This window comes from Prionailurus viverrinus, chromosome A1, assembly GCF_022837055.1.
Source record: "Prionailurus viverrinus isolate Anna chromosome A1, UM_Priviv_1.0, whole genome shotgun sequence".
Lineage (NCBI taxonomy): Eukaryota > Metazoa > Chordata > Mammalia > Carnivora > Felidae > Prionailurus > Prionailurus viverrinus.
The window spans coordinates 67,274,374-67,294,856 of NC_062561.1; positions in this window are offsets into that span (position 1 = coordinate 67,274,374).

Genomic DNA, 20,483 nt, shown 5'->3' on the forward strand with positions numbered 1-20,483 from the left:
ATTTATTTATTTTGAGAGAAAGAGGGAGACAGCATGGACAGGGCAGAGAGAGAGGGAGAAAGAGAGAGCATCCCAAGCAGGCTCCACACTACCAGCACAGAGCCCGACATGGGGCTCGAACCCACGAACCGTGAGATCATGACCTGAACTGAAGTCAGATGCTTACCCAACTGAGCCACCCAGGCAGCCAGTACTACCATATTGTAAGAAAGGCTGCAGGGGCGTCTGGGTGGCTCAGTCGTTTAAGCGTCCGACTTTGGCTTGGGTCATGATCCCATGGTTCATGGGTTCGAGCTCCACATCAGGCTCTGTGCTGACAGCTCTGAGCCTGGAGCCTGCTTCAAATTCTCTGTCTTCCTCTCTCTCTGCCCCTCCGCTACTCATGCTCTCTCTCTCCCTCTCTCTGTCTGTCTCTCTCTCTGTCAAAAATAAATAAACATTTAGAAAAACCAAAAAAGAAAGGCTGCAGAAATTTAAAGCCCACTGGTGGTACAAGGCAGGGTGACCTCAATTTAAGCAAATTAGGACCATCTGGACCTAGAAAAAGATGAAAGCATCATGTCTACTTAACAAAAGCTTTTTCTCTATGGAAAAGTCACCCACAGAATTTCTTTACACAGGCACTTCCATTGTAGATGACGCGGTTACATAGCCTGGTCCTGTCACTCCACTGTCTTAAGTCACCTTGGACAGGTTTGTTGACTCAGTTCCCATATCACTAAAGTCAGGGGCGGATAATGCTCACCTCAGAGGATTATTGTGAGCACTAAAACTAAATAGATACAAATCCAAACCACAATGAGATACCACTTCGCATCCATCAAGGTGGCTATTAACAAAGACATGGAGAAATCAAGACCTCCACGCAGGGCTGGGAGTGTAAGTGCAGGTGCTGCGGACAACTACCCGGCGGGTCCTCCGAAATCAAGACAGAGAATTGCCATATGATCCAGCAATTCCACTCCCAGGCATATATCCAGAAGAATTGAAAGCAGAAACCCAGACAATATTTACACACCAGTGTTCATAGGAGCATTATCCACAATAATCAACGGTGGTAGCAACTCAAAGGTCTATCAATGAGTGAATGAGTGAGCGAGGTGCTGTATACACACGCCATGGAGTATTACTCTGCCCTTAAAAGGACTGCAGTGCCACACCATGAGTGAACCATGAGGACATTGTGCTAAGGGAACTAAGGCAGACACAAAAGGACAAATGCTCTATGATTCTACTACACGAGGTACCTAGAATGATTAGTTCGTACAGACAGACAGTAGAATGTTAGTTGCCAAGGGCTGGACTGGGGAAAAGTGGGGAACTGGAGTGGGGAGGCGTGGGGAGTTACTATTTAATAGGTATAGAGTTTCTGTGTTGGGTGATGACAAAGTTCCGGAAATGGAGAGTGGTGGTGGTTGCAAACCACTGTGAAGGTTCTTAATGCCACTAAATTGTATGCTGAAAATGGCTAAAGAGGTGAACCTTACATCTATTTTACCACAATTTAATAAATGCCAAAAAATACTAAATCAGTTTTCAAAATAACTTCTGGGGCTGATGTTCCCTATACACTATTTGAACCTGAATCCTTTGACTTCTACAAAATCACGTCTTGCCCAGAGTTTCAGGACCTGTCCTCATTCCACGCACCTTCAGTCGACGTCGCTCTGGGCAACACATTAGACTCTCCTGGGGCCCTCCTGAAATGTACTGCTGCCTGGACCTCAGCCCACAGGGTGGCCTGCGAGCAGTATCACGTGTTTACTCCAGGGTGCTGCGCCAATATTTTCATCTTCGTGTGCGCCATGATGTACGAATGTTTGGAAGCGTCGCTCGAGGGAAGTCCTCTACAATGAGCAAGGAAGGGCCGGCAGCTTGACGGCTGCTGGTGACCCTCGGAGGGGTAATCTTGGAAAACTTAATATTTATGGGGCAGTTTTAATCTGCTTGGGTACACATATCATCCCACTGAATGGTCTATGAATCCCCTTTTACAGATGAAGAAACTCAGACTCAGGGGTACTAAGTAGCCTGTCCAGGTTACCCGTTACGGAACATGTGTGCAGAGCTGCCCGAATGCAGGTCTGGGTCTGACCCCGAAGCCTTCGGCTTTGCCTCTCCAGTCTTCCTCAGCTTTCTACTCTCTTGGCCCCAGCACCCAAGCTGAACTTCAAAGCGGGCTAGAACCAAATCCCAAATCAGGGCCGGACCAGCCACTGGAAATGACCCGGGGCTCCAGGCAAGAGCCAGCTCCCACCTTCCCCACTTCGTCCTTCCAAGATCTAATGTGCTATTTCTTGTGTCTGGGTCACAGGCGTGAGACTCCATCTGGAACCACGTAACCCCTCCCTTGCTGCCCTTTTCTTCTATAAAATAACTAGAACTGGATCCCCCTGAGAAGTGAACCTGCATGAACCCAAGACCCTGCGAGCTCTAAGCTACAGCTTTACCTGATAAATCCCATCTGGATCCCTTTCCTGCCAGGCTATCTAATGAATGTGTTCACTTACCTCCAATTTAATGATCATTTCTCCTTTGCTGACAACAGAAATGATGACCATTAAGTTAACTAAGTTTTAGATATATGCACTTGTGGAGTGGCCCGAACAAAGAGGTGTCATCTATTCAGGTCTGAGACAGGAAGGAGGGAAGTTAGACCAATGTACTGCTTAGTACATGACGACAGACATACTTACATCATGTAACTAAATCCATGCTCATTTAGTGCCATCCTTTGTTAGGTGTATATTTTATGCTATTCAGCAGAAACCCAGGACAAAGTTTGCAGAAGGGTATGTTGTACCTCTGATCAATAACAGAGCCAATGAATGCAGCAAGATGAAGTTTGCAGGGCACCTGGGTGGCTCAGTCGGTTAAGCGTGCAACTCTTGATTTTGGCTCAGGTCATGATCTCACAGTCTTGAGAGCGAGCCCCGCATTAGGCTCTGCTCTGACAGCACAGAGCCCGCTTGGAATTCTCTCTCTCTCCCTCGCTCTCTGCCCCTCCCCCGCTTGTGCGCTCTCTCTCTCTCTCTCTCTCTCTCTCTTTCTGTCTCTCTCAAAAATAAATAATTTTTTTTAAAAAGATGAAACTCTCCTACCTAGCTCTCCTGGCACTGGAGACCCATTGCAATGCCAATACTCATTTTTAGGTGCCCAAAACAGCCTTAGAAAAAGTCAACTTTTAGAGTTAAAGTTCCCAGGGTACTTTTGTTGGAAGTATTTGATAGCAGCTCTACAAAGTCTGGGTCTGACCAGGTCACTGTCCTCTGGGACAGTGTTCATTTTCACATCCCTGGCTATATTTTAAAGCCACATTATTTACTAGAAAATACTATTGTGCCGCTCCAGGGCTTGGTCTTCTCAACAGCACAGGCAGAAAGACTGTCACTTGGACCAAGCAGGGAATCATTCAGCATGAGCATGAGTAAAAATTCAGGGGCGCCTGGGTGGTCCAGTCAGTTAAGGGCCCAACTTCAGCTCAGGACATGATCTCACGGTTTGTGAGTTTGAGCCCCACATCGGGCTCACTGCTACCGTGCAGAGCCCACTTTGGATCCTCTGCCTCCCTCTCTCTTCACTCTCTCCCCTCCTTTCCTTCCTTTAAAAAAAAACACTTCACTTTTTACCTGAAAATTCAGAGACTGCCTGTTATGGGGTCAACTGTGTCCTCACCAAAAGACGTGTTGAAGCCTTAACCCCACGTTCGCCTGTGAATGTGACCTCATTTGGAAATAGGGTCTTTGCAGAAGTAATCGAATAAAGATGAGGTCATTAGTATGGGCCCTAATCCGATATCACCGGTGTCCTTGCAAAGAGAAGAAAATGCCAGGTGAAGGCAGGGACACCCAGGGAGAAGGCCAGGTGACCATGGAGGCAGGGACTGAGTGCTGTAGCTAGAAGCAAGGAATGCCAAGGCTCGACTGCTCCGCCAGAAGCTGGGAGAGGCGAGGAAGACTCCCCAGAGCCTCAGAGGGAGCATGGCCCTGCTTAGCACCTTGATTTGGGACTTCTGGCCTTCAGAACTCTGAAGGAATCATTTGTGCTGTTTTAAGCCCCCGAGTTGGGTGTGCTCTACTACAGCAGCCCTAGCCCAGTAGTGCGCTGGCCTTTCCTTAAGAGTCCATTTGGCTTGGTATCTGCATTTAAAGTGTCTACACGTTGTCGATGAGCGATGGTCTTCCATATTGTGTCCTTTCATTTGGTTTTGAGGCAAATTAATTAACATGATACAGAAAAGAGAGAATACAAATGCTGAAGCCCTCACTTTAAGCCCTCATACTCCTTTGTTCTCCATTATTGCACCAAATTATTTAATTGGGTCTCTCTGATTGTGCTCAGACACAGAAAAGAACACAGTCTATTGTGAAACGCCCCAGAACCATAATGCAATATCAAATTCAATTCCCATCCAAGTGCTCGCTGCTAAAAGCCTGTTCTGTGGCTGCAGATTAATGAAGATCTGCATTGAGCAAAGTGGTGGTCGTAGAGACATTATTTTCCTCCAATAGAAGGCCTATTCTTGAAGAACAATAAAAGCATAGAGAAGCGTTAGTCTGCTTATGGATAGAAATAAATCAAAATGAATAAGAGGGTTGATGGAAACAGTCTGAAAGCAGCAGAGTGCAATTCTGAAAATACTGTTTTTGTTTTGTGAGGACATTTTCTTTCCGTCCCCCCACCAGCACCCCCACCCCCAGACCCTCGTAAAATGCTGCTGGGTGCAGGATCAAAAGCTGTGGAGTGAAGGACAAATCTGAACATTTAAAAGCCAGTTCTAGATAATCAACATTTTATAAATGCAATTCAGGCCGGCCTTGCTGTGTATAGTCACAATGGGGAGACAGAGGGAGGGGACTTTGGTGTGATATTTGGGCAGGGGAACCACACCCAGAGAGGTGACAACTGTAAGGATGTCTGGCAGTGATGTGCTGCTTTCCGCAATCGCACACTGGGTCGATTCTTGTTCTCTCTCCTCCCATTCTCCTTAGATGGTGGAGCTTTCTACTCTTCCCTTCTCTCCCATATCTCAATATTCCCAAAGGCATTTTGCCTTGAAATGGCCCATTCTCGTCTCCCTGCCCCCCATCCAGATTTTAAACCCCATCCTAAATTCCATAAAGAACCACCCAGCCTGACACGATCAGCCTTCATTAATCTCTCCCCTTCCTAATATCCTAAGACACATGTTATCCGTACTGCCCCTTTGACACAGGTGAGTCTTAAAACACATATCTGGGCCACCCAACACGGTAGCCACCAGCCACATGGGGCTACTGAGCACTTGAACAGTGGCCAGTCCGAATTGCGATGTGCTATGAGTATGAAGTGCATACTAGATTTCAAAGAGATAGTACAATAAAAAAGTATGAAATACCTCAGCACTTTTTAAAGTTTGATTACGTGTTGAAATGATATTTTGGTTATACTGGGTTAAATAGAATATATTGTCAAAATTAATTGCCCCTGTTTCATTTTACTCTTTTTTTTTTTAATGTTTATTTTTGAGAGAGAACGCACACCAGAGAGAGAGAGAGAGAGAGCAGAGGAGGGACAGAGGGTCTGAAGCTGGCTCTGTGCTGATAGCAGTGAGCCTGGTACGGGGCTCGAACTCACAAACCGTGAGACCATGACCTGAGCCGAAGTCAGAAGCCTAACCGACTGAGCCGCCCACGCATCCCTCTACTAGAAAATTTTAAACGGCATAGGTGGTTCACCTGTGTGACTTGAATTCTATCTCTATTGGAGAGTGCTGCCATATGCAATTGAAGATGCAGGCCATCTACAGCCATCTCAAGTAGTGGCATCCTAAGCCAGTATTATAAATACAAGGGACTGATTCTGGTATCACCATAAGATACCAAGCTCTCCAAAGTCCAATCCCAAGCATCCTTGCACTCAGCCTCTGCGTGGCACCTGCTCTTCCTAAGCCCTGCAAAACCTGCTTTTCCAGGCCAGGCAACTGGGCCTGACTTCATACTGCCTTCCCCTTCGAATCCCTTTCCTCCTCGGGAGGCATTCCACCCTCTATCCTTTCATGCCATTGTGCCCCGCGTGTTGTTTCCATTGCATCCTATCAAAGATCCATGGGCAGTCAGTGTGAATGATTATGTTTAGTGACTGATTATGTGCAGCCTCCCTGCGAGGCTTTTTAGCAAAGGCAGAAACCTCTGTGTTGGGCTTCGGGCAAATGAAGCTCTGACTGAATAGCCATATGCAATAGGACGCCAATGAAGGAGACGGGTTTTAGACACTAACTCGGGGGCAAGCCCCCGAAGCCCCAGCACTCTTCATTCTCATTGGCCTGTGAACTCAGTAGAAGAGAGGCATCCACAAAGATTCCCGCGGGAACCAGTGCGAGGCTCTACTCTCTGACCAGAGGCTGGTCTCCTGTGGGTTTCTATCACCGTTGCTCACCGATGTCTCCTCTCTGTCCACATCACAGTCATTATTGATCTTTTAGACAATCTGTCTGTCGGCCCTGGTTCATCTTCCTCTCCCGTCCTATGCTGTCCTCATTGTTGGTGACATCCTCCCCCTCACTGACAAGCCTTCTCTGTAACACGTGGGTGTCGTGTTGGCTCATCATCTCAACGCTGCAACCTTCCTCTCCAAAGGTTTCCAATGCTCACGATGTTACCACACAGAGGACCTCGATTCAGGTCAGTTTGTTCTATCCCCGAGATCTTGAACTCAGTGCTTCCCCTTCATCACCACAGCCGGGTCCTTCCATGTTGTCTGTACCCATTCACCTAGTCCCTCAGTCCCTCTCCATTCTGCCAGAATATCTGCCTTCCTTGGCCTCACCCCTGATGCCTACCCTGTTTGACCTCTTGATCGGTCTCTGCAATAGACTCCCTTTCACCCCCCAAAACCTCCTTCACCTTGACCTTCTGCTGGGCAGGTCTACCTTCCCTGTTTCCAGCCTGATCTCATCCAGACTGCTGAGGTTTTCAGATGAGACAGTACAATCTGTACAATGTCATCTGCCACTAATACTGCTCTTAATACTCTTATTTTTGATTGTATATATTAAGATGTACAACTTCCTGATGTGATATAGGCACGCATTGTGAAACAATCACTACCAGTAAGCTAATTAACATGGCCATCACCTCACACAGTTGCCATTTTTCTTTTTATGAGATGAGAACACTTAGGATTTATGCTCTGGGCAAATTTCAAGTACATGGTATGATATTATTACTGATAATCGCCATGCTACCCATCAGATCTCCAGAATTTGTTCCTCTGCGTAACGGAAACTCTGTACCCCTTGACCGACACTCCCCCCTCCTCCTCCCCTGACAACCCCTGTTCTGCTCTCCGCTTGTACGTATTTGACCATCTTAGATCCCACATAAAAATGGGGTCATACGGTATTTGTCTTTCTGTGTCTGACTCACTCACCATAATGTCCTCCAGGTCCAGCTGCGTTGTGACGAATGGCAGGCTGGCCTTCTTTTTCAAAGCCAAGTATTATTCTATTGTGTGTAGATACCACATTTTCTGTACCCATTCGCTCTGGCTTCGTAGCTGATAACTCTTTGAGCTCTTCTTGTAATTCGCTTCAAATTGCATTTCTATCCTTAAGCCATTTCTCTCTGGACTTAGAATTTGGCCTTCACCTCATGACTCTTTCTGCATAAATTCACCTATCACAGAGGAAATCAACACCACTCAATTCCAAGTTCCTTAATTTCCCTCATCTGTACCTCTGCCTTTATGTCTACATCATTAGAAATGCTTCATTCACTCTTTTCTGGAGAAGAGGTGCCCTTCCCCCTTTAGCACACAACACGCCTCCTACCACCTCCAGAAATGTTCTCTACCAACTTTGCGTTCTCTTTTTCTAGCATCTTCAATCTCTCCCTTTTCCCTGGCTCTGCCTACTCCGTTCCAAAAATCTTTTCCCGGACACTTCCGTCCTACTGCGATTCTACTTCCACCGCTGTCTTTAAAAGGTATCCTACACTTGCATTTCATTTCTCCTTATGTCTCTTCAACCTTGCATTTGGGCTTTATCCCCCTAGACGATCTCATGAAGATTACCTCCTATTCAAATGACCCAGTCCCCACATACCTATCTTCACGTTAGTCCATCTTGCTACAGCCTTTGACATCACTGACACTTCCTACCTTCTGTTTAGGTTTTGCCTCTGATACACTTCCCTGGGTCTCCTCTTAAGTTTCTAAAGTTCCTCCCATGTCTTTGTATGACTCTGCTTTCTTTCTTTACCCCCTCAACATAGGTCCCCACAATTCTATCTGAAGCTCTCTACTCACACACTGACTCTTGTTATTCAACTGTCAGTTTAGTACGGAAAACTCCTACACACACATGCATGCGTGTGCTCACACACGCTCACACACGCGCACACACACACATGCACTGGCGAGATCTCACTCCCAACCACTAGGTCTGATAGTGGTGTGGCCCATGGCTCGTCTCCCACACTTTTCATGAAGGAGAATCTGTCTTCTTCTCCATATCATCTCATCCTTCTGACTGCCCATGTCTCTTGTGCAGCCACTGGTACTTGGAATCACAGAGTCCTCTTTGACTCCTGCTTTCCTATCTAATCACACCCCATTGATTCTGTCTCAGCCGGGTTCTCTCTATTGCTATGTCTTTCCATTTTCACAATGTGACTTCCATTAACCTTAATAATGTCTTCCTTGGATTGATAGCAAAAAGCACCAGAACTGGGTTGATACATATCCTAATTGATTGATCACAATTTTGCATCAGTAAAGGGGCTTCTGAAAATCAGTGTCTCAACAACAGCTTCACTCTAATGGACACATTTCTGGGGCACTCACTCAGTTAAGTGTCTGTGACTCTTGATTCCTGCTCAAGTCGTGATCTCACCTTGTGGGATCGAGTCCGCAGTCAGGCTCCATGCTGAGCGTAGAGCCTGCTTGAGATTCTCACTCTCTCTCCCTCTAACCCTCTCCCCTGCTTACATGCTCACTCTCTCTCAAAAATTAAGATTACAATTAAAATTAAAATTAAAACAGGGTGTCTAGGTGGCTGAGTCAGTTAAGCGTCTGACTTCAGCTCAGGTCATGGTCTCACAGCTCATGAGTTCAAACCCCATGTCAGGCTCTGTGCTGACAGCTCAGAGCCTGGAGCCTGCTTCAAATTCTGTCTCCTCTCCCACTCATCCTCTCTCTCTCTCTCTCTCTTTCTCAAACATAAATAAACATTTAAGGGGGGGGCAACTGGGTGGCCCAGTCGGCTGGGCCTCCACCTCTTGATTTCAGCTCAGGTCTTAGTCTCACCATTTGTGAGTTTGAGCCCCGTGTCGGGCTCCACGCTGACAGTGCGAAGCCTGCTTGGGATTCTCGCTCTCTGTGTCTCTCTGCCACTCCCCTACTCATGCTCTCTTCCTCTCTTTCTTTCTCTCTAAATAAACCTTTAAAAATGCAAATAAAAAATAAATAAAGATAAAAACATTTTTTAATGGACACATTTCTTATCAGTCAATCAGCAACAGTCCCACCAGAGTATCCACCCATACTGTCATAGCTAAAGGTCAAGCAATTTCTAAACACCTCCATTTTGGGAAAAACCCACCAATCACTGAACATTACCCTTCTTCCCCAAATCCTGTATAAAACCGGGTATCAGTCTTATGCTCAAGTCACGAATGGATTTTCTCAGAAAAATCCCATAGTGAATGTGAATTTGTCATACTTCTCCCTATATTTCTACCAGTTTTTGACTTATACGTTTGGAAGATGTATCATTTGATACCAAAAAGATTTAAGGTCATTCCGTCTTTTGGTTGATTGTACTTACACAATATGAAGCATCTTTCTTTCTTTCTTCCATTTAATGCTTCACATTGAATTTGATTTGATCTGACATATTGCTACATCATTTTATTTTTCTTCTATTTGTCTCTTATATATTTTGCCACAAAATTTACTTTCAACTCCTTCATTTATTATTTTTCTTTATTTTTTGAGGGGGGGCCCAAGTAGGTCAGGGGCAGAGAGAGAGAGAATCACACACAGGCTCCGTGCTGTCAGTGCAGAGCCCAAAGCAGGGTTTGAGCTCACCCGACTCATGAGGGACTCAAACTCATGACCTGTGAGATCATGACCTGAACCCAAGTTGGATGCTTAACACACTGAGCCACCCAGGCACTCCCATTTATTGTTTAAAAGATGTACTTTTAATAAATAACATAGAACAAGATTATGTTTTTTTTACTCTGAAAATTCCTTTCAAGTAACAGAGAAAGTTGATTCCTCCATATTTATTGTGATTTCTGATATATTTGGGCTTACTCATGCCATCTTATTTTATGTTTTCTAAATATGTTTGATTATTTTTTCCCTTTTATTCTGCTGCCCATTTGCTCATTGGATTGAATTTTATTTTCTTGTTGTTTCTTTTTCTGGCCCCTACAGTGGTTTGGGAGTTCTTAAGAGAGAAGGGGAAGGAGACTGACTTGGGGGGTTATGGTAGTTTGGGGATGGGGCAAGCGTTCCACTTACAATGTGACTTCTTGCCAGAGCACCAAAGGAGAGTGCACCCATACTGTCTCATCAGCTTTTCCAGATGTGGGAGAGAGAGATAGAAGGAGTGAGATTTAAAAGCTGCCAGCAGTCAAAACATGGAGTCAAATTCTGTTACAGTGGTGATGCTCGTTTTCTAGGCATAGTCCTTGGAATCCACGATCTCAATGCTGTCACCGAATTCTAGAAGGGCTTAACACATACATTCTCTTCTTTTCATCTACTGACCAAACTGTGTCTTTACCCAAAAGTTTATAACCCCCTTAGTATTCCTGCAAAGTCTGTCTCAGAACGGTTCCCTGGAAGTGAGTTCCAAGAGTCCAAATTGTCTGTTTTCCAATTCTTCTTCACTGCAGGGCCATTGTTCAAGTGACCTGGCTCTAATTCTAGGGTTTGTAATCAGTCCTCGGTGCGGATAGTGATGTACTGTACAAGGATCCTCAGCAATCCCAAACCAGCCCCGACATGTATCAGGACAATTCAGTCCACAAACTTAGGAATGCATTGAATTTATTTTCTCTATAAGCTTAATTTTTATTTTAAGTCCTCATTTCGTGAGAGTGGTAGAGACCTAACGTCAGTCAGTTGGGGTCTCCCTCCCCTTTCCCAAGAGCTACAGCTAAGCTCTCAGAGGTTTACATTATACCCAGCCATTGGGTCTTTATGAAGTATACTTCAATATACTCAGCAAAGCTATTGCTGAAACATTATTTAACATGTTTTTTAAAATTTTTTTTAATGTTTATTTACTTTTGAGAGAGACAGAGACAGAATGCGAGTGGGTTAGGGGCAGAGAGAGAGGGAGACACAGAATCCGAAGCAGGCTCCAGGCTCTGAGCTGTCAGCACAGAGCCCAATGCGGGGCTCAAACTCACGAGCTGTGAGATGATGACCTGAGCTGAAGTCAGACGCTCAACCGACTGAGCCACCCAGGCGCCCCTATTTAACATATTTTATGTAATAACTAACATTTGTCTATGCTTTCATGTCATAGGCACTTTCTCACTTAATCTTCTTGATGTACATGGCTGAGGGAACTAGTCTTTCCCAAACATTTTATCATACAAAACGGAAAGAGCTTATTCTAAAGTGTTGTCCTTTTTCTTTGTGCTTTGAAATTTTAGAACCAAATTTGCCATTTAATTAGTGAAAGAATTTTGTTCCACTAGAATGTAATCTCCATGTGATCCGGGTCATACATCTTTTTGTCCCTGATGCCAAACCCGTTGTCTGGAACGTGAGGTGATCAGTAAATATTTGTAGAATAAAGGGATATACATTTCCTGGTTGTGGTAAAATTGTCGTACTCTTGCCATTTCTGTTTTACATTATATACGTCTTATTGTGCATCACTTCCAATCCATTTTTTGGAATTAGATGGGAAATAAGGAAGAAGGGAAATGAGAAAATAATGGAAGAGGGGAAAGTAGGGAATAGAAGGTAATGTGAAGATGCTGTCTAGGCGGTGCCCCTAGTTGACAACTTAACACTTCTCTTTTCTCCCTCTGCCCCTTTGGTAGCTACACCTTTTTCTACTAATGCATTTTTTTTAATTTTTTTTAACGTTTATTTATTTTTGAGACAGAGAGAGACAGAGCATGAACAGGGGAGGAGCAGAGAGAGAGGGAGACACAGAATCCGAAACAGGCTCCAGGCTCTGAGCTGTCAGCACAGAGCCTGACGCGGGGCTCGAACTCACAGACTGTGAGATCATGACCCGAGCTAAAGTCGGACGCTCAACCGACTGAGCCACCCAGGCGCCCCTCTACTAATGAATTTTTTTAAAAAAATAACAAATGCATTGAGTATTTAGGATATGCAAAACAAGTCAAAAATAGTTCCAGACAGAACAGGGGATTTCTCTATCCATCCACAGACTTTTTTTTTTTTTAATTTTTTAACGTTTATTTATTTTTGAGACAGAGAGAGACAGAGCACGAATGGGGGAGGGGCAGAGAGAGGGAGACACAGAATCTGAAACAGGCTCCAGGCTCTGAGCTGTCAGCACAGAGCCCGACACGGGGCTCAAACTCACGGACCGCGAGATCGTGACCTGAGCCGAAGTCGGATGCTTAACCGACTGAGCCACCCAGGCGCCCCCATCCACAGACTATTAACTGGGCTACTGTCACTAAGTGGTACAAGAGTGACATATAACGGGGATACAGAAACATGGCTAGGAGATCTGGAAATGAAGAACCTCACAAGTGCTTTCTGTCTACTTCTTGGTAGGACAAATGTGCAAACAACATGGTGACAGACGTATGTATAGGGTAGAGTGAGACTACAAAGGGATTGTGACATCAAGATTAGGTGAGCCGAATCCTGAAATGTGACTAGGTGCTTGCCAGGTAATGAAGGCTAGAGGACGGCGCGAGAGAGAATTCTAGAGAAAGTTAGGTTTCTTTCCACACTCTTCTAAAGCAAAGAACATTTGCAAGTTTTAAACTCACGCGCAAGGCTGATTGCCTTAAAGCAAGAATTATTTACATTTAATTTAGTTTTGTGTTACCTAATAGTACACTTAGATTTGGGGGAGACCAAATCTTTTGGCCAACAGATTCCTTCTGAAACCATGTAAGAAAGACCCAAACATCTAAAGAGATGGTTTCCTTTTGGGAAATCTCCAGGTTGTACTCCCAGTGCTTTGAATCCAGCCAACAATGAGAAATCTCCTTTTTAAAATTAAGTCATTAAAAGTTGGATAGCGTTACTATTGAAAAATATTCTTTATGAAGAAGTTGATTTCTTTGAAATAATATTCATTCCCCTTGGGGAAACACCCTCAACCAATGAAAATATTTTTATAGCAAATAATCTATTGCTTTAAGTTCATTTAAATTGATATGATAATCTGTTTCAATTCCTGTGGCAAATTTCTATGTGGAAAGAATTTTAATTAAAATAAAAGTAATACATGCATATGACTAAAAAAAAAAGTGAATAGTAGAAATAGCTTATAGTGGAAAAATAGTTACTTGACCAACTCTCCCCACCCAGCTACCTCCCAGCATGGTGAGGGGGAGGGGGGCCAAACAGTCCCTACTTTCAATTCTTTACCATTCAAGCAGATTTGGCTTCACTTAAACCCCTACTCTCCTTGTTTTACTAGCACCATGTTTTATTTTTTCTGTTTGCCTTTGTAAAATACCAAATATGCTTCAACTCACATTCTCATTCTGTCAACCGGAGACAGTATGTCTGAACTCCCAGGCGTGTAAGGTGAGACTATCAGATCCCCTATGCTTCTCCCCAGCTCTCCTCCCCAACGTTTACTTCCCAATTTCCGTTAGTCACACTATGTTTTTCAAAATCAAAATGGCCAAAAAAAAAAAAAAACAAGGTCAGTACGTGAATAGTATTCACTGCAGATTCAAGGGTTGCGATATAACTGTATTTCCTTCTCTATAGTTCTGAAGTGATGACCCCCATTCCACTGTCAAAATGAAATCATCATTTTCTGTTTTTAATTTTTTTTCAATGTTTATTTATTTTTGAGAGACACAGAGACAGAGACAGAGCATGAGGGGGGGAGGAACAGAAAGAGAGGTGGACACAGAATCCGAAGCAGGTTTCAGGCTCTGAGCTGTCAGCACAGAGCCAGACGCAGGGCTCGAACCCACAAACCGTGACATAATGACCTGAGCCGAAGTCAGACGCTTAACTGACTGAGCCACCCAAGTGCCCCCAGAATAGAATCATCTTTATTAAACTCCATTATTTATTGAAAAGTTTGCTATAGTCCTATTTGCTTTGGCGTCCCATCAGGCTTTGCACAGCTTTTTGATTTTCCATGAGATTCTGACTGACTCTTGTTTCTAGTTGAGAGAAGAATCACATCCATTCATAAAATATTCTTAATATTTTTCAAGCTTTTTACTCATTCTATCCATTACTTGAATTCAATTTTATTCTCTTTGTTTTGTTTTTGTTTTTGTTTTTTTGTTTGATTGGTTGGGTTGTTTTTTGTTTCTGTTTTTTTTTTTTCTTTTTACAAGTCAACTGATTTTCTTTGCTAGTCAGGACCGATTCCTTCAAATTGGGACTGTTGCTTGCTTATATGTTTTTTTTTCTCCCCTGAAATTTTCAGTGTCATTTTATCTCTTGCATTCTGTACCTTCAGTAAATCCTCAAGCTCTTCCAAAGTCTCAATTTATCTGCCATCCAATGGAATCCCTTCATCCCCTAGACCTTCTTCAGGGAAGCCTTCATCCACCTGCATGAGTCTGGATTGATTACTTTCTAAGCCTCTTGAATGACTGTCTTCCTGGAACTTCCTTTCTTTGCTTTTCTGGATTAGTCTACAGTTGCCTGCACCCCATGTCTCCTTTTTTTGGGTTTACTCTCTCATTTTACTGGACTATATCCTCAAATAATTTCCCAAAGAAGAGTGTATGAAAAATAAATCACAAGTTTTTATGGGTCTGCTCTCCTCTGGCTGGATACATAAATCCATTAAAATGCATTTTTTCTTTGAAGGCACTGCCCATGGCCTCTGAGCCTCCAGACTGCTGATAAGTCTGATGATAGTTTAATTGTTGGTTTTTTGTAAGGAGTCTATTTCGTTCTCACTAGAACTTTTAAATATATGCTATTATTCTTCCCGTCCTGCAATTTTATAATGATTGTTTAAGTGTGGGAATTTTTTAAGCAGCCTATTTAGTACTCAGTAGTCCCTTTCAATTTGAAGATTTGTGTCTCTCTTAGCTCCAGGAAATTTCTCTGATTTGTCGTTATTATTGTTTTGCTAATTTCCTCACCTCCAATTTATCTGTACTTCCTTTTTTTGGAACTCTTATTAGCTGTATGTCGGCTCCTCAGAATTAGTGCCCCATATCCTTATTCTTTCTCTCACATTTCTTGTTTCAGAATTTGGTTTTACCTTTTTTCTTCTTCGATTTTTTGTTCTCCAAGTGTCCTTCAAATGCCCAGTCAGTATTTTCATTTCAACACTCAAGAGTTTAATTCTCAAGACCTCTCTGTTTCTTTTTATGACACGTTGCCTTGTTTTCTGAGTGCATTTCTCTTCTGTTTTCTTCTGATCAGTTTTTCTGTTTATCTTCGGCTTGTTAAACCTCTTTCAAATGTCTAGCGATTCTTGATTGACTTCATTTTTAAAAATGAGGCCATGGGAAGGTTTGTGGGGATTCGATGTGGATGGGCAGTGTTTGTCAGCTGGGGAACTTCTCGAGGAAAGTGAATACATACCAATAATTAATTCCCTGCAAATCACCCCTCTCACAACGGCCCTCTTTTGTAAATGCTTCACTCAGGTATGACGTCGCCCCAAGATTCTACCACGTTGGTTCCTCTCTCCTTGCTGTTATGTCTTCCATGTATGTTACGGACAGCAGCCTCCTCTGCGTTAAGTCTTGGTCAGTATTTTCCACCCTTTCGTCCAGAAATATTTTCAATCTTTCATCCACTTAGGAGCCCCTTCAGTTTCTCTTCATTGCTTGGGATTACACTCTTAAATTTCTTGAGCACCTGGGTAGCTCAGTCAGTTAAGTGTCTGACTCTTGGTTTTGGTTCGGAACTCACAACTCATGAGTTCAAATCCTGCATCGGGCTCTGTGCTGACAGCTCAGACCCTGCCTGGGATTCTCTGTCTCCCTCTCGCTCTCTGCCCCTCCCCCACTTTCTCTCTCTCTCTCTCTCTCAAAAATAAATAAACATTTAAATTCTTAAACATTTCTTTAATTTATTGGGATCTGGGAGTGGGAGCAGAAATACATGTGTTAAGTTCAAAATCTTCTACTAAAATCATTAAAAATGTTCACTGGTACACATCTTGAGTGTGGAGTGATTTAAAAATGGAACTTGGGGTTCTTTTCATATTTGTTTCATTTGCTTCAGAGTATATCAGTTAAAAATGTCTTTGGCCATAAGTAACAAAAATCCAGTTAACAGTGGAGGGCTATTTTTTGTCCATGAACAGTAGTTTGGAGGTAGACAATTGAAGATGCTTGTTCATCTTCTAACTGATGTTCTGAGGAAACCAGACTCTGTGCCTTTCTGTTTTACCCTCTGTAGGATGCGGGCTTTTCTGCTTCAGGTGCCTTGTCACCTGAGGCAATGGCTCCTACAGCTCCAGACACCGCATTAACAATTGAGGCAAGAAAAAGCTAGACTTCTTGCCCTTTCCCCATCAGATATGCACTCACTCCTAGTTGGACAAGACTGTGTCATGTGGCCACTCGTATCTTCTCAGGATCTGGGAAATGGAAACATGTCCCTTAATTGGGGGACACGTCAACAATTGGGGGACAAAAAAATAATTTGTTTCCCAAATAAAATTGCAGTTAATGGACGTCCAGTAGGTATTAGATAAGCTGCCCCTCATACCTGTAGCAGGAAGCAAAATATGACTTATTTTTTAAATAACATGTTGAAAAAAAAACCCTGCACGATCAAATGCAAAATCTAAGATGTAAGGGATCACCATTAAAATTCCAAGAGTATACATGCAAATAATATATGACACAACTTTAAGCATCTTTAAGTCAAGTTTCTTGCAGTGTGGAAAACATCTGGCAATCCAAAGTACAGTGTGAAAATTTGTGATTAAAATATATCCGGGTGATCCTCGAACTGTGCAATGGTCATTGATGAACCACACACTTCTACCTCTTTATGCAGTCAAAAAAGAACGTTTTCTGCAAGAGAAATGGTTTCAATGTTTCTTAAAGCTTGCTATCCCCGTATAGCCCGGCACTCATTGTACAGGGTTAGGACTCCCACCAGGTGAATACAGGGTTCATGACCATCAATTTTTTTTTTTAAGGAAGGAAAGGTTAAAATGAAATCCAGGAATTCTCAACTTACAAATGCCTGGCGTGTTAAATATTGTTTTATGTACGAACACACAAATGTCTGTCTCAGCCAAGGCCTTATCGTTTTGCAGTATCTGCCACAACAGGTATGCATAGCACTCTGATGCCCTCTCCAGCAAGCTGCTTTTCCACTTAAAAAAGTTTAGAGAACATTTAATTTCAAAAGGGTTTTTCTGCATGTGACCTAAACCCAAAGTAACAGTGGCTTAAACAAAATAGAACTTTATTTCTCCAATATGAAGAACCCCAGAGGTAGGAAGTTCAGGGCTAGTAAAGCAATTTTGTAAAGTTGGCATGGTCCCAGACTCCTTGTGTGTACTCCTTTACTCAAACCTGTTGCTTTCCCCTGATGGTGCAAAATGGCTGCTTGAGCTCCAGCCATCACAGCCACATTCTAGACAGCAGAAAGAAGGAACCCTTTAAAAGCACCTATTGTAAGTGATACTTCTATAAGCCATTGGCTCAACACGTGGCCACACTTAGACGCAAAGGAGGTTGGGAAAAATGGTCCTGATTCCATGTGGCCAGTTAAAAACCAGGTACTTTGGGGGCGCCTGGGTGGCGTAGTCGGTTAAGCGTCCGACTTCAGCCAGGTCACGATCTCGCGGTCCGCGAGTTTGAGCCCCGCGTCAGGCTCTGGGCTGATGGCTCAGAGCCTGGAGCCTGTTTCCGATTCTGTGTCTCCCTCTCTCTCTGCCCCTCCCCCATCCATGCTCTGTCTCTCTCTGTCCCAAAAATAAAAATAAAAACGTTGGAAAAAAAATTAAAAAAAAAAAAAAAAACAGGTACTTTGTTACCAAGAAAGAACAGATATTGGGGACAACTAACCATTTTTGTCAGAATAGGGAAGTGACCATACCTAACAAGGCTTTCTACTCTATTGCACACAATATGCCAGGCCCTGTCTGGAGTGCTCAGCATATATTCACTCGTTTCTCATAACATCTGTGAGAAGTACAAGTTTTTACAGCTGAGAAAATGAGATGCACAGAGATTCTTTTGTTTGATACCCTCCACACAGCCTAACGCAGCAACTCGTACCCTGAAGCATTTAATTAATGCTTTTTGGTGACCTTGACTGACAGGGAAAATGCACAGGTCTCTAAGAAGCTGATTTAAAACCTGGTACTTTGGGTAATTATGTTTGCAAAGGGTTCTAAATTATTGATGTTTATTTTCTAAGATTCTGTGCCGAGAAGCATGCATTGTGAAGCTGTGTGCTGGGACCAAGAGTCCTCATGATTAGACTTGTTGGCTAAAGATCCCAAAGGGGCTGGAGTCTCCAGTTGATGCTTTAAATTGCCGGGCCTTGGAGGCGGTGGGAGGGGCGGGAGTGGGAAGGGGCAGCAAGTCCTGACTTTGTGTGCTGTTGAACTGTGAGTGGTCTCAGCGACCTTGGGCCATGGCTCTAGAACCAGGAAAGACCTGAATTTGGAAGCAGAGTAGGGAAGGATGCCTAAGAACTGTCCGTGCCAGATCGTCTGGTGGACGTCTGCTTGTTACCATCCTTTTTGCATTAGTGTTTTCCTGGTATTTCCTAGGAGGGGTGGGGTCCTTTTAAGTCCTGGAAATATAATATGACAAACGGCCTATTGTCACTACGGCCATCTGACCGAGAAACATATATGCAGAATCCACATTTCTAAAAAGCACTGTCATATATTTTATTCATTTTCTAATTGCCGTGTCTACAAGTTATTCTTGCTACAGCTTTCGCGTTACACGATTACAGGTCGTGAGGCTTTTCAGATTATTTTGCTGTGTGAGCTTTTTAATATTTCAGGTAAACCATAGACTGTAATGTTTATGACCGTTTCTTCGTCCTGTAGGACATCTGCCACATAAAATATCAGGGAGGAAAGTCTGAAAGATTTTTATGTGTGGACCTTTTTGTATCTCTCCTAAAAATATATTTCCCTGCTTAGCAACAAAGGAACTTTGGCTATAGAAAGCTTTGTGCTGTGTTATAACTTTCATATTACCCTGTCCACGGCCATTTTTCTTTGGCTGCATGGTGTATATCATTCATTGCAAGTTTACTTCATTCCCCTGGATTCATAGCTGATGCTCTGTGGACCATAAAATTTCAGCTGCAAAACCAGAACATCTCATTATTTCTGAAATATCAAGCTTGTATCTTCTTGATAAATAATTCCTACTAGTATAATGTATCAGACTAAAACATATTTTCTGAGGCCAGTGAGGTTAAAGCGGCAATCTCACCTTTTTTAATTTTTTTGCCCTGAAGACAGTGATTTCCATATATAGAGTGACCCCGGTTTGTGTTGAACATGAGGAGTGAGGATGGAACGTGAAACGACACATATTGCTGTCAGAGATTTGAAATGAGGCCTGCTAACCTGTAGGCAGCCTTCCAAACTAATCAGCCCCTCGCAGCGCCAATGCATTCAGATAGCTGCATACCTTTGCCAGCCACGGGCTGGGAAGGTCCCCCTTCCTTCCTGCTGCTTCTCCCTTTTTTTTTTTTTTTTTTTTAATCACAGCCATTGACAAACATTACATTTTAATGCAATTCTTCCTTCTTTCTACTGGGCTGCCAAAGAAGGGGAGAAAGTGGGCCCTCTCTCAGGCACTGGTCTCACCTGGTTTCCCTGCTGCTTGAAACGTGGGTGTGACTGTTTGGATTTGCTTCTGAACGTTTCATCAGTGCCTCAGTCATCGGGGCTTACCCAGGTGATAACATTTTCACTCTTTCGGTTGACAACAATCAACGCTCTGGAATTCAGCCACTTTACTAAAGTTGGCTGCCTCTTCTAGCCCAAGAAAGTTTTTAAAGATCATGTCACCACCCTGAGTTTTGTTTGTTGTACGTTGTAGGGCGGTAACACTGGGGAGGGGAAGAGGGTTTCTTTTTAATGAATGATTTGTTTTCTGCTTCCTGAAGTCCTCTCTCATAGTGTCTGCTTCAGAAATAAGGAAATCTGTCGAAGCCTTGCCGAAAAAAAAAATCTTTCTGTCCCAGGTCTGCAGCTGAATGATGGTAGAATGTAAAACATATATATTTATTTATTATATTTATATACTTACATATATTAATTTAACATATGTATATATCTGCTATATATATATATGTATGTACGTACACACACACACACACAT